Source organism: Chenopodium album, chromosome 7 (genome assembly GCF_948465745.1).
Source record: "Chenopodium album chromosome 7, dcCheAlbu1.1, whole genome shotgun sequence".
Lineage (NCBI taxonomy): Eukaryota > Viridiplantae > Streptophyta > Magnoliopsida > Caryophyllales > Amaranthaceae > Chenopodium > Chenopodium album.
This window is the reverse complement of record NC_137840.1, coordinates 40,377,396-40,391,466: the sequence shown is the minus strand read 5'-3', so window position 1 is coordinate 40,391,466 and position 14,071 is coordinate 40,377,396. Positions and strand designations below refer to the sequence as shown.

The following is a 14,071-nucleotide window of genomic DNA, read 5'->3' as shown; positions in this document are numbered from 1 at the left end:
GTCAGACGGGATGAAATCCCGTGTCACGGGAATATTCTATATATTTTTTATTTTATTTTTTTATTTTGCTGTTTGAATCGGTCAACTCGTGAATCAGCGCGCCACATCATCAGTGTACCGTTACACAATAACGGTAACCGTGGCACAATGAACGGGGTGTGCAATGGTTACGTTTTTGGCTTTAAATTCACGCTTTTGCTTCACCATTTCGCCATTTCCTTGCTCATCTCCTCTCTCTATCTTCTCCATTTTTTCCTTCTTGCTCAAACAAATCGCCGCGCCACGGTTAAGACAATCCGGCGGCCGTCCGTCCTCACCGTGACACGGGAACGGCAACCGTGACACGGCGGTTCTATTTTTTTTTCTCTTTATCTTTTTTTTTATTTTTGCGACTTGCTGCTGCTGCCTTTTACCGTTGCTGTTGCTGGTGGCCGGAGCTTTTGTTGCTCAATTTTCTGCCGATTTTACTCCAAATTTTTTTTCCATACTCCTCATATTCGAAGCTCTACAAGGATCTATGTAAGTTCTTCTTAATTTGTGCCTCAGATTTGCTTCAAAAGTAATTTCATGAAAAACCCTAAAATATCAATTTGGGGATTTTTGATTTTGAGGTTTTATGTTGAAATTCTTGCCATGATTTTACTTGTATATGTATGTATGTGTGTTTGTGAGAAATTTGAGACAAAAATTACATGATTTGATGGAGAATTGAGCGAATCACCATTTTTGGGTACTACTTTATGAAATGATGTTCATGTTACTTCTTTGTACTTGAAATGGTGAAAAAATGGTGGTGAACCTTGTGAAATGATGTATTGATTCATTTTTTCACTACTACGAATCCCTTAGTTTCTCGACGCTGAGCATAAGGTGTCAGCATAAAATTTAAGGTTCCGTTTTTTTGCGACGCTTTTCTAAGACGAAATTGTGTCTGGTCGGTGAAAAGCGTCGATAAATCATATGCACGTGACTAAATAGCAGCCTGATGGCCCTGATAGTTCAGATTAGAAGTTTATGAGTAATTTTTATAAAGCAGGGTTATAAAAAAATACGCAATAAAAAATTAAAACCTCTCGCTCCCACTCGCCGCCATAGATCTAGCTCCCAAAACCCAACTTCGGTGCTCCGTATCATCCATCATAATCTTCAGTTCTCAAACAATCTCATCTCTTAATGGCCCTTGAATTTTAGAGATTTTGCCTTTAAAATGTGGAAAATTATTCCTTGTTGTTTTTCTCAATTCCTGGTAATGTTCTCATAAATTTCCTTGCTGTTATGCAGATTTATTGTTCAAATTAGGTTTTATATTGATTTATTATGGTGAAATTGTCTTCAATTATCAGTTATTGTATATATTCGGTCATTATTAGTATCAAATCAAAGGCTGGATTGATTAATTCAATTGTTGTGTTGGTGTCGATTATTTTTCTATGTTTTGCACTGCCGCCACCCTCACCTCCCGCAGTTGCACCCGCACCAGCATCAACGCCACCACATGTGTCGTAAGTCCTCTTACCTACTATCAATAGTTTCTACCATGGTTAAGTGAAAATGGAGAATTACTTGCTAATTTTTTTTACAATTATTTTTGTTTTGGTTGATTTATAATGGAGGATTACTTGCTTATATTTACTTTCTGTTTAGATGAATTGGTAATGGAGGTTTTCTTGAATTTAATTATCTTTGTCTTGGTTAATTGATAATGGAAGATGATTTTAGCTTCATTTATACTATAATAACTTAATGGTATAATTCTTAAGGTAAATATGTATTACGGGTAACAATATATGAATGGAGGGTTGTGATTATCTCAACTACAAGATTCGAATGCCGAAAATGGAGTTAGTATTAAGTTTGATTTTTTAAATTTAGATTGTTTATTTAGTTGAGTTGAGAGATGGAGGTAAACTACTCTAATATTGATGATTGTCAAATTAATTAAGATAAACTGTACATTAATTTGGGAAAGAAAGAGTTTAAATGGTAGCATTTTCCTGACGATTCCACCTTTTTGGCCTTTCTTAGGCGCAAACCTTTCAGGTTCATGATATCCTTTTGAATTATTTTTATGATTTTTGATGAGTTATGAGGCTTGTATTCTTAGCAGGAACTGAATTTTAAAAGTATGATGGTAAAAATTTTAAATTTTTGAATTACAGATTTGTTTATAGGAATAATATAGTTTTTAAGCTAGTTGTTGAGGTTTTGTTATAAATTAAAGTAGAATAAGATTCCTAATCTGAACAACCTCTTGTTTACCATAATCAATCAACCTCTTGTTTACCATAATCAATCAAAACCTGTTTTCAACAAGCATCATATGGCATCACAAAGTGGAGGATTTTATGGCCCATATGATCTTGATGCAGATATCTATAAAGCCATAAAGGTGTGGACAACAAATTATTTGTCTCTGTTTCGTGGAAAAAAAATTTGACCCGCGGAAGTTGGATTATCTCGAACAAATTATCAACACCTTTCAAGTACCCTTGTCTTATTAAGCTAAGGTTCCTCTGATGAATGAGTCAGAGTAGTTAAAATATAGGCAGTATGATCTTTAGGAAGGCAGTATGATCTTTAGGAAGAATTCTCAATGATATTTAGGAAGAATTCTCAATGAACCTGGTCTTTTCTCACTGGCATATATGCAGGAGATAGGCCAACTTGGAGGACCCCTTACCACCCTTGGAGGGTCAAGGTTTTAGCCCAAGGGTGTTCCAACCCTTATTCGCTGGGAGATGCTTCTGCTACGCGTTTGGAAGACCAGGAGGCCCACATTGAATCCAATATTAGTGCCCTTCTCGGTGAGTCTAAAAGTGATCAAATGTACTTTGTTTAGTTGTAGTTGCAAATATTTTTAAGCTAGACTGAAATAATAAACATGCTTAGGTAATAGTTGTAGTCTTAAAAAAAAAAACATAACTTATTTCTGGTTATTAGGCTATTCTACTGAGTAATGTTGTTACTAGTTAATAAATGTTTAGAATTTCCATTTTATCCTACCTTTATACTGTATGTATTGATCATAAAATACTTGTTATTTATGAAAATCAAACTGTCTTTTGGGTAGCAACATTTTCTTCTACATTTACTTTTTGTGGGAGGTCGTATCTGTTTATATCTGGTTGTGTTGGTGTTTTATAGTGAGAAGAGAAACCATAGCTTGGAGTTCTTTTAGATTTGTCACTGCTTTATATTGTTGCTGCTGTTATTTTATCGTTTTCTAGTAGCTGTAGTTCTGTTTGTCCCAAAAATTAAAGACCTGCAATCGTTTTTAGCCTCTAGTCCCTTCATGAAAGTTATAGATCTCAAAGTGTTATCCAACCTAGGCTCAAGAATTTCTCAATTTGGAATTTTGTGCTAGGAGTTATACCTTCTGGAACTTTTCTGAGGTCTGTTGACTTGATTCTATCGCAGCGGGATTGTTATTTTTACTTGACGCTTGTGTGGGTTGTTGCGTTGAGTTGGGTGGGCTTGCTAAAATGAATACTCTAGCTTTTCTTATTTGTTTTAGTCTATTTTTCCTCTAGTTAATTATATATAACTGTAATTTAAAGAAGAACTATGGTTGTGTTCTTGCATTGAAATGCTTGATATTGGTGCTTTACAGAATATGAAGTGACTTAACAGGGAAAGGATTCGTTAGTTGTTACATACACTGAGGCAATTTATCAGCAAGAGGTATAAAGAGTAAGAGGAATTTTTCAGTAAGAGGTCAAAAGAGCAAGAGGTGGCTCCTTACTTGGGTTCTTCACAGGTTATCAATCCCCAACAATAATTGTTGTTTCATATAAATTCCCATTGTTAGAAAACGTTTCTGGTTGATTACTATTTTTTGATTATCACATATGCACACTCATATATATAAGCTCGCTATACTTTCCACAACTTCACAAGTAAACTAGTTCTTTATTGAACACACACTGACAAGGTAAAGGTAGTAATATAGTAGTTTTGCCATCATATCCTTATTAATTACTATTAAAATATCCATTGAACTAAATATTGACTATATGATTTGGTTGATGCAATACCATATCCGCTATATGTATACATAATGTTCAAGTAAGAAGATTTTGAACTGATCCATGTAAGAGGGGATTAACCATTTAAGTGCAACATATGCCCCCTATGGTTGCTCTGAAGCTAGTGCTATCTATTACATTTTACTACTGTTTTCTATTGAGTTGTGCGGTTTTCTGTCTTCTTTATATAGTTTTATCAAAAACTTTGTTAACTCAGACTTGGATATGAGTGTCTGGCCGTACTAAAGTTTCAGGTGTGAAACTACAACTTTCCCTCTCTTAATTAACCCCCTAGATTCCCTCTCTCAATTAAAAAGAAATGTATCTTATGCATCTGCTCATCGCAGTTTTCATGTGTTGTGATTCTTATTTCTTCAAACTGTTTATGTTCTTCTGTCATCCCAGGCTACACCCTAAACCACTAGTTCCTGCCAATGATCCAGAAATATCAAAGGGTGTATTGTGAATTCAAGCCCAACAGTGATTGCTCACAATGTGAACTTTGTTTTATGCCCCCTTGCAATCAGATTAAGGAGCAGCTAAATTGGAGATTAATAGAGGTTTTTTTGTGATGAAATGAGTAGATTTGTTCCACTACAACTAGTCACGAATGAAGTATAAGTTGGAATCATATCTTTTGTAATAGAGAACTCATTACTATGAGATATTGTACATGTACTATATTTTATATATTATATGCAATCAGAAAAATTTGGCCTAATTTTGTTGTGTATATATTGGTTATAATAGTTTCAGTTTGAAATATGTTTTTTCTTTTGTTGTGTATATATTTTGTTGGGACCATGGAGGGATTAAACGAGGAAGAGGGAGACCAAAGATGACTTGGTTGGAAGGAGTGAGGAAGGATATGAAGTGCATGGATTTACGTGAGGATGAAGTTTTGGATCGTAAGGGATGGAGGAGAAAGATTTATGTTGATGACTACACGGAATAATCAAATTTGGTTCATGTTAGCCGACCCCACTTTTGGGATTAAGGCTTTGATTGATTGATTGATTGGTAAATATAAAGAATATGGACTAGAAAAAGCATTTCCAGCAAAAAAAAAAATGTATAGGAAAACAAGCGTCGCCAAATTACTCTACATCATATATATTTAAATTATTTATACAAAAAAGCGTCGCCAATTTTAAGATTCAAGACATAAAAAAGCGTCACTAAAATTGAGAAAGTGCGCCAAGTACTTCAAATTTCGACGCTTCGTATAAAAATTTAGACACTATAAAGCGTCGAGATTTGCGACGCTTTTTTATGACAACAAATTTTCTCGACTCACCTTTTCTCGACACTTTTTTGAAGCGTCGAAAATTAAATTTGCGACGCTTTTTAGCGTCGAAAAAATGCCCTAAAAGCGTCCAAAAAGGACGGATTTTCTAGTAGTGTTTGCATATGTACTATATTGTCATGCAGAACATAGTATCATGCGGCTAGGAGAACTGTAGTATTAGTTTGTCATGGAGAAACTAAATACCATAATTTTGCCAATTTTAAGCCTGGAGGTAAAAATTTAGCATATAATTCAATAAATAACTAAATAACTTAGGAATGATGCTAAGTATTTAGATTTTTATTTTTACAAATATGCAACTTGAATTAAATGTCTTAGGAAATGTTGCTAAACATTTAGATTTTTATAATAGCATGCCTAGACGACGAGATTGCGATCTTTCTACCCACGGTCGACGTCGGGCTTTTCGGGAGGACACTCCCACCGTTCCTGAGGGTATGGACGACGATGTCTTAGAGTCCGAGCCTCAGACTTCTATGAATAGGGGTAGGTGGGTTCCACCTCCGTGGACTCCAGACCAGTTGGTTTTCTGACGTGAAAACCATGTCTCTCATCGCCCACTCTCCGGCATAGTCGATGGCACGCTTCGCCACCATGGTTCTGGAGCCGGCGATTTGATCCCTTGACTTCACCAGATCATTACGAGGGATCCTGCTACGAACGCCCTATGGGAATCGGCTGGCTAAGTATATTTCTTTACGGTGGTTGTAGGGTTTCGCAGCCCTCGGGGTTGCGGTGCGACGGTCGTTCGCGCATTGTTGGAGTATTTCTGGTATACTACCAACACTTTTCATTTTGCTTGGGGGGATATGACGGTGACCCCTCTAGACTTCAGCATGATTAGCGGGCTGCGCTTCACTGACCGGGCTGTAGGTCAGATGTCCGATCTATCTTGGGGACCGGCTGAGGCAGCTGATTTGTTGGGTCCGATCGTTCAGCACATCAGGACCCGACCAGTGTCTCGAGGTGGTCCTAGGATTGGACGATTGGAGCTGGCTTCAGGTTTAGCTCGTGGCTTCGACATGGAGGATACGACGGCTGAGCAGCGAGTGCGGATCTTCATCCTGATCCTGATCTCTATGACCCTTTCTCCATATAGGAGTTCACACGTACTCCTTTGCTACCTCCCCTCTTTGGCCAAGATCCATGAGATAGGATCCTATAGCTGGGCCAGTCTTGGGTACGCGGATCTTCTTTGATCGCTATGTTATGGCTGTCGGCAGCTGAATGACGAGTCTCCCATCACCGTCTATGGTCTGTGGAGAGTCGTTGAGGTGATGATCTTTTCCCTTTTTATTTCACTTTAGCTTGCTCGACTCATGTGCTAAAGATTACTTTTCATCGCAGCTATGGTTCTACGAGTACTTCCCAGGCTTGGCTCCACGCCGACGTCGTGGAGCGGTCCATGATTTCCCTGTCGAGGCCAGCTGGCGTGATCGAGGAGAGTCGCGGGTGGAGTCCGTACCTGCACTGCGTGGGCTACTACGCCGAGGAACCTCTTCTGTTGGCGTAAGGATTAGTTTTGTTGCGTTTTTCGTTCTGACGTTGTTTCCGTTATTTCACGCCAACTTTTTATGGTTTCCAGGTTGCCATTGATGTTCAGTATCGTCCTTGGGCTGGGATGACTGATCTACCTGAGGCCTTGCGTCTTTCAGCGTACCGTACCATTTTGGTTGGTATCGGACGCTTTGTCTGGTATTTGGGGGCGCGAGTCGTTCGTCAGCATAGCAGCGATCAATTTGTGGTGCCCTCATCTCCACCAGATTCGATGCTGGACTCCCGCTTGATCAGAGAGTTGATCAACAGGGGAGAGCGCTATACTTTTCCATGGAAAGAGCTTGTTCACATGGAGAGTGACTATGCGCGGGACTTGCTTCCCTCTCTGGCTCCTCCACCCCGTCTTCTTGAGGTATGATTTCTTTTGAGGATCTTCTCTACTAGTCTCTGCTTTAAATAGTCGAATAACTTGATTATTCGATCATATTTTCAGACGACTATCCGCCCTGTGGGGAGGATCAAGATTCCTCCTCAGTCTGTCTGCTATCCAGGGCCGATTGGTATCACCGAGGACCATATTGCTGACGCGCCAGAGGGTTACAAACAGGCGCAGGAGTCTCTGCCCGAGGTCTTTGAGCCGGTGAGTTTTCTTTGATGCATTATTCACCCTTTTAACACTGCTTGTTATTGACTTTTCTTTGTTTTATCCTCAGCCTAACCGCCCGGAGATGATAGGACTCATGAAGCTGGTTGACGCCCTGAAGTATTGCATCATCAAGCTTCGGCGTGGTGCGAGTTGTCGGAGCTTTAGTGACGTTCTTGAGGTATAATTCATTTTTACTTCTACCATTTGTTTTATTTTGCACTGTTGACACCTTTTGATTTTGTATCTTTCAGGAGCGAAGGAGGTCCCGCTCACGCTCGAGGCCTAGAGGCTCGGGCGAGGAGGAGCTTGGTCGTGGTAGACGATCTCCTGAGATTCACCGGCATTCTCATTCTCAGCGAGAGCCTCAGACTACTCAGCCATTTCAGGAGGCTCAGTGGCAGCAGCCTCAGTCTTCCCAGCGCTTTTCGGGCCAGAGTCAGGGGCAGCTACAATCGTTTTCACAGCCTCCACAGCCTGAGCTTGGGTCAGTTTTGACTCCCTTGGATCCTGGTTCATTTTCAGCTCCATTGTCCGGGATTCCTCCACCGGTGTCAGGTTTGTTCTCAGTTCCGATGTATGGGACGATACCTTCACCGACGATTCCTGCGTCTTTGAGCCAGTCTACCCCGTTTTCCGGCTGGACGGGTCCTGCCTTGAGTTTGACTACCGCTGGGGTCACAGGGACTAGTAGGGATACTACTCCCCGTACTCGGATGATGGAGGGACTCTTCGGCTCACCGTTCCCATATGCGCAGGGTGGAGATGGTACTGATTCTGGCTCTAGAGACTTTTGACCGAGGGTTTTTATTTGTACATACTATGATGACACTTGACATGTTTATTTATTACGACTCTTTTGTACACTATTCATAGCTTATGTATATATTATTGTGTGTTAGTGTGTGCTCGAAACTCATTGTGTGCGATTGTGTATTTATTAATGACGCGACAAAAAAAACATAAGTGGAGTAATTGAGGGTACCGACCTTCCCCAAAATAAAAAGAAATAAAAAGACAAGCAAAAATAAAATTACCTTCCCCAAAAGAAAAAGAAATAAAAAGACAAGCAAAAATAAATAAAATGATAAAGAAAAATAAATAAATAAAATTACCTTCAACAAAAGAAATAAAAAGACAAAAAATAAATAAAGTGATAAAGAAATAAAATCTTAAAGTAATGAATAAATAAATAAAATAAAATAAAGATAATAATAATAATAAGAATATAGATAAAAAAAGGTGAGAATTTTATTAGAAATAAAACTCTCAAAAAAAACTGAAAAATAAACGGTGAAGATAAAATTCTATAAAAATTCGGATAGATACGGGAAAAGATGAAAAAAGAAGACGCGTGAAGTGTCGTGAAACAGCACTATGTACCGTGTCACGGGACGCGCATCACTCAGCGGTGTGTTTTACGCGTATGAAAAGATAAATTCTGGGTAGTTTCGAGCGCTTTTGCTATAAAATAAAACCAGTTTATTCATGATATGCATAATTACGAAACACAAAATAATTTAGAATTTCATATTTCAATAGTCATGTCTCAGAATTTTGATAATACATTGCGCGAGTGGTCTTATTCTTTGACCAATGCTGAAAAAAGAGAGTTAGAATTATTTCATGTCAGGGGTTTGCTAGTCCTGCGACACGTAGCTATTGAACATGATTTTCTTAGGGCAGCATTAGATTATTGGAGTCCAGAAACACACTGTTTCAAATTTGATTATGATGAAATATGTCCCTTGCCGGAGGAATTCGGCGCGATCTTTGGATTTACTGCTAGAAATCTTATTGCCATGCCTACCCTACATGAATATTATTACCAAGATTTTGAACGCCATCTGAATCTAACAGATCCAGATTAAAATAGAATTGTTTGTGGTAATGAAGTAGACTTAGAAAAACTTGCTAATCTATATTTTAAGCGTCCTACCTCCGAGTCATATTATGTATATCGTAGAACGGAATATATTTTTTGCATGTTTAGCAAGCTTTTATTTGCAAACGGTAGGGTAGGACATGCTTGTCTAGCGTCTGTGCTTGAGCATGTCGAATCTGGAAGATCTCCTATGCTGACGTGCCTTGGAGAAACATTTCGTGGCCTTGACGAGGCAAAAGCTGACCGGAAAGCCATCAGGAATGGCTCTCTGGTACTACTGCAGGTAAAAATACGCTCCGAGTAGCCCCCGTGACACAAAACAGGCACCGTGTCACGGTGGGTGTTTGCCGTGACACGGTGAAACCTGCCGTGTCACGGGAATCTGCAAATTTATTTTTTTTTCGACTGATTTTTTTTTTCTTTTTTTTTTTTTTTTTTTTTTGCAGATTTGGTTGATGGAGCGTTTGGAATTATTTGAAGCCCCCGACGATATTGAAAAATATGGCCCTAATGACCTAGTCCGCAGGAAAAAGAATTACTCTGCGAACATGTCGTATGAAGATTGGAAAAATTTCTTTGCAAAGAGGGAATTTTCCATTCGTTGGGTGGTGCCTTGGTGGAGGCATACTAGGATGGTTGGCACGAATGATACTCCATATTGCCGTGTTCCTAGTATCTCAAAACTGACCTTTTATTGTCCCTCTCGACTTATGCGACAGTATGGACTTGAACAAGTAATTCCACGCTATAACAACAGTCCTCGTGAAGTATCGTTGCATGAAAGTAACGTTCACAAGTACGAGGCTTATTGGATTGGAAGACCTTTGTGGACCGTTTCTACAAGTGACCAAGCTCCTCCTCCTTTATCTAGTGCATACAAGGCATGGTTGAACCCTATAAGTAGGAGGGAACGATTTGGATCACGCAAGTCAGATGTGAAGAGTCGTCTCGGAAATAAGAAGGCCCCTCCTAAAGATCGTCTAGGTCCGAGAACACAAGGGATTGAGTTTAAGACTCCTATAATGCCAAGAAAGAAGAATTATGTGAAAGGAAAGGGTAAAGAAAAGATGGTCTACAGGGAGAAACAACCGAAAAAATTCAAGAAAGGTGAAAGGGGTGAAAGTTCGACTAGGGGTGTGACGGTTCGGGCTACGAAAGACACATTAATGGTGAAGGCCGACCTAATTGACCAAGAGAAGGATGTTCCTAAAGAGAAGAGAGATTAAATCAATAGTGCTTTGCTTTTTATGATTTATAATTTTTATTTAAAATAAGGCATATGATGCCAAATACTTGTAGTCGCATTTATTTTAATAATAATAGCACATTTATTTCAGCCTTAAAAATAAAAATTACAATGAATTTTATTTATTATTTATCCGAGTCAAGGAGTCGGATGCAATGGAAGAACGAAAATAATAAAAAAAAACAATCGAACAATGAATTCGCAACGAATGCGCCACTAAAAAAACGGAAAATCTGAAATTCCACCGTGTCACGGTGAAAAAGTCCCGTGACACGTTACAAATTCCCGCGTCACGACAATTTTTTTTTTCTCGCTTAGGGCCACCGTGTCACGGTGAACAATACCGTGACACGGTGGAATGTCCCGTGTCGCAGCAATTTCCCCTTTTTTTTTTTTTTTTTTTTTTTGCCGTGACGCAATGCTGAACTGACGCGCATATTTGATCAACAGAGGGAGGATTTTTATTTTTTAAAGTGGTCAGGCCCCCTTGAGGGGTTGCCTACGTATCCTAAAAAAGGAATCAGGCCAAACGTAGCTCTATTGGGTCATGAATCCATGCGACTAGGCATAGAATTTCTTGAGTTGATCCAAGTTGGTTAAATTATGGAAGCCGTTACCGTCCATGTCTACCAATTGTGCCGCTCCGCCAGACAAAATGGCTTTAACAATGTACGGGCCTGACCAGTTCGGTCTGAGTTTTCTTCTTAGATCTAACACATTTTTGCGAAGTGCCTTAAGCACTAGGTCACCCTCTTTGATATTCCTGGTCTTGACTTTCTTATTAAAATGTCGCGCCATACGCTGTTGGTAGGTTTGGACATGATGCAAAGCTGCCAAGCGTTTTTCATCAAGTAAGACCAGTTCGTCGTATCTTGCTCTAATCCAGTCGACTTCATCTAGTTGGCTTTCCAATGCGAATCGAAGAGAAGGGATTTCGAGTTCGATTGGTTGTACAGCTTCAACTCCATAGACCAAAGAGAAAGGGGTAGCCCCCGTTGATGTACGAACAGAGGTTCGATAACCCTAAAGGGCGAAATGTAACTTACTTGGCCAATCTTTGTAATTTTCTGTCATCTTTTCGATGATAGTCTTCACATTTTTGTTGGCCAATTCGACTGCACCATTTGTTTGTGGTCTGTAAGGTGATGATCTGTGACGCTTGATATGATATTTCTGTAATAATTCTGCACATTCGGCTTGAAAATGTGTTCCATTATCACTGATCATCTCATGTGGTACCCTATAGCGGCATATGATATTTTTCTCAATGAATTGAGCTACATGTTTTGCCGTCAGCTTAGCATATGAGGCAGCTTCGACCCATTTGGTGAAATAGTCGATTGCTATGAGAATGAATTCATGCCCCCCTTGTCCTGGTGGTGTTATTTTTCCGATGATTTCAATGCCCCAAGCGGAGAAAGGCCATGGAGAAGTATATGTGTAGAGAAGCGAAGGTGGAACATGCTGTAAATTTACGTAGATTTGACACTTCATACATTTCTTGACGTAGTCGTGACAATCTCTCTCCATAGTAGTCCAATAGTAACCTTGTCGTTGAATCTTTTGGACTAACATCTTTGCATTCATGTGCGTTCCACATATACCGGCATGAAGGTTTTCCATGGTTTTATGTGCTTCTTTCTTGGCTATGCATAAGAGATTTCTTCCCATTGCAGTTCTTTTGTGGAGTTCTCCCCTGATGAGCACATACTATGAGGCCAGAGCCTCAAAGCACGGCGTGCCCTTTTATCAGTATTAGGAGGGTATTCTCCTCTTGTCACATAATTAAGGATGTCTGTATACCATGGCTCTTCATCTTCTTCCTGTGGTTCTTATTCATCGTCCAGTGCGTGAACATAAGCCGGCTCATATCTTCTTTCTATGGTTAGTGGCATTCTGATTGTATCAGTTGGAATTCGCACCATTGATGCTAATTTAGCTAGTGCGTCGGCGAATTGGTTTTCTTCTCTTGGGAAATACGTATATTTCACTTCATCTAGTTACTTCGTGAGAGTTTCTAGATGAGCTTGATACGTGGTGAGACTTTCGCTTCTCACTTTCCATCTCTTGGAGATTTGGTTAATGATTAGTGAAGAGTCACCATAGATTCTAAGTTTCTTAATTCCCAAGGCGACAGGTGTTTCTAACTCCAAAATGCATGCTTCGTATTCTGCTGCATTGTTGGTGACATCAAAGTCGAGCTTCATGGAAATTGGGATGTGTTCTTCATTGGGTGATACGAGCAAGACTCCTACACCACATCCTTTCTAGTTTGAAGCTCTATCGAAATAGAGCGTCCGGCTATCATCTTCGGTCATGAGTAAATCTTCGTCAGGGAAATCGTACTCATCTTCTTCTTTTTCAGCTTCTTCTAGCGGAAAGTCTGCTAAGAAGTCAGAAACCGCAGAAGCTTTGATGGCTTTTTGTGGAACAAATCTCAAGTCAAACTGAGCAAGATTGACTATCCACCTTGATAATCTGCCGTTGAGTGTTGCTTTTTCGAACAGGTATTTTAGAGGATCCATCTTGGACACGACATGCACTGTATGAGTGAGCATGTAATGTCTTAGCTTCTGTGCGGCCCATACGAGTGCGAGACACAACTTCTCAAGTGGTGTGTATCGCGTCTCATATCCTTGAAGTTTCTTGCTCAAGTAATAGATTGCATTCTCCTTGCTTTCGATTTCTTGTGCTAGCATTGCCCCCATCGTTTCTCTTGTGACCGTAAGGTAGAGTCGAAGAGGAAAGTCAGGTATTGCTGGCGCTAGCACGGGTGGGTTTGCCAAATACTCTTTGATTTTGTCGAAAGCCTTTTGGCAATCGTCATCCCATATGACTGGGACATTTTTCTTGAGCTTCTTGAATATAGGTTCACATATCGCTGTTAGCTTTGATATGAACCTACTTATATACTGCAATCTTCCAATGAAACCTCGGATCTCCTTCTCATTTTTGGATGGTGGCATAGCCATGATCGTCTTTACTTTTGTAGGATCTATTTCAATCCCTCGAGAACTGATTACGTATCCAAGTAATTTGCCTGACGTGACTCCGAATGCACATTTTGCTGGATTGAATCTCATGTTGTACTTACGGAGTCTTCCAAAGAACTTGCGAAGTGCAATGATATGGCCTGGGCGATCTTTAGACTTAACGATCATATCGTCGACATAGACCTCCACCTCTTTGTGCATCATGTCGTGTAACAATGCTGTAGCTGCTCTTTGGTAGGTGTCACCCGCGTTTTTCAACCCGAATGGCATTACCGTATAGCAATATGTACCCCATTGCGTGATGAATGTGGTTTTCTCCATGTCTTCTTCGGACATCAATACCTGATTATATCCGGCGTAACCATCCATGAATGACAAGAGTGCATGATTTGTTGTATTATCGACCAGAATGTCAATGTGAGGTAGAGGGAACCCATCTTTTGGGCTTGCTTTTTTGAGATCCCTGTAATCAA

The 14,071-nt window shown here is 39.8% G+C and overlaps 1 long non-coding RNA gene across 2 annotated transcripts; it reads left to right on the top strand.

Moving 5' to 3' along the window:
- Positions 1-232: 232 nt before the first annotated feature.
- On the top strand, positions 233-4,758 carry LOC145639005 (uncharacterized). 2 transcript variants are annotated; one of them, XR_014114790.1, is made up of 5 exons: positions 233-519; positions 1,466-1,502; positions 2,652-2,804; positions 3,611-3,757; positions 4,431-4,758. It is a non-coding gene; the product is annotated as an uncharacterized LOC145639005 (long non-coding RNA). The 2 variants fall into 2 exon arrangements; XR_014114789.1 differs by lacking the exon at positions 233-519 and having other exon boundaries at positions 526-1,502.
- Positions 4,759-14,071: the final 9,313 nt, after the last annotated feature.